Raw genomic sequence first — 1,443 nt, forward strand, 5'->3', positions numbered from 1 at the left:
CTATGTAGGCATACATTAGGTAAAATTCTTTTTTTCGGGAACCGAATGTTCTCCTCAAAAGGTCTCGAATATTCTAAAATATGCTAAAACGGGACAAAGACGAAGGGTCGATAATATCAGTTAAAAAATTATAAATATGCCGGTAATAATATATTGGTAAAAAATACCAGTAATAAACACTATACATCATTTTATTTTGCGCTGTAATGCATCATAGCTGACATTGTTTCATCGACATATGATTGCTTAATTGATTGGCTACGACGCTGTGCCATGGATTTATTATCTAGTTTCGGAAAATGTATCAATACATGTGTTAACAATTCTGAAGACAAATAAGAGAGGGGATAAAAAATGTTGGTGGGGGACTTTGTCTATTATATTAGTAAGATTTAGACTATGGTTTCGTCAATCGTTCTGTATAGACAACGTTCGGTGATAGTTCCCGAATACAGTAAAAAAAATCAAAAAATGTACGGTGCTGAGGTGAACGCTAAACACGCAAATTACTACTTGCCCGTTCAACATGATGACATCCCACCGTGCAAGAAAAGATTTGAAAAGTAAGTATCAATGCAAATTTTTTTATGCACGTTTAAATTATTTTTCATACATTTAACTTTTGTTATATTTTTTTATAGTATTTCGCAACCACGTCATACTGTTCGTATCCTGGGACGCAGATATGCTCTGACTGCAACGTCGTATAAATATTTGGAGATTGGGATCAACGTAGGACCTGTGCCTACCGTGGAAATAATCATCGGTGACAATTGCGGTAATCAATTAATATTACCTACAGAAACTTGGAGGAAGCTGATGGAAAAACGTCTCGACATCCAACGGCTTCTGCAAACTGACAAACCATTTCCGCTGTCGATTCAAGATTTGGTAGTGGAATTTTGTAAGATGCGCGATTCCAAAATTATTAAACTTACATTATCTAATAAGTCTTTATATTTGAAACCTGCTACTATGAACACATTATTTACTTATGAAAATTGCATCGATCATATGTATGTATGGTTGTCTGAAAATACGCATCTCGTTAGTGTAAAATTTCGAAGTTTTGTAAATGTTCTTCGAGAGAAGGACATTACTGAAATATATCATGCAACAAAAGCGATATGTGAAAGCAACGACTATGACTGTGAGTCGCTCGTTGATTGCGAGTTGCTAGCGTGCACCTTGAAAAATATTATGTATGAGGCTATGAAAAAGTGAAATAACACTCTGAAAAATATATTACGTTATTAAAAAAAGTATATCTCTTTTTACTCCCATTCCTACCTTTGAAAAAAGAAATATCTGTGTAGGTATGCGATAATCTCATACATTTAGCGTTAGACAAAATTCTTTTTTTCGGGAGGGGCTGTTGAAGATAAAAACTAAAAAGGATGTCTATGCATGTATCTCTATGCATTAGATAAAATTTCTTTTTCC

This window comes from Odontomachus brunneus, unplaced genomic scaffold (genome assembly GCF_010583005.1).
Source record: "Odontomachus brunneus isolate Ranch 3 - 2012 unplaced genomic scaffold, Obru_v1 Obru_scaffold_072, whole genome shotgun sequence".
Taxonomy (NCBI): Eukaryota; Metazoa; Arthropoda; class Insecta; order Hymenoptera; family Formicidae; genus Odontomachus; species Odontomachus brunneus.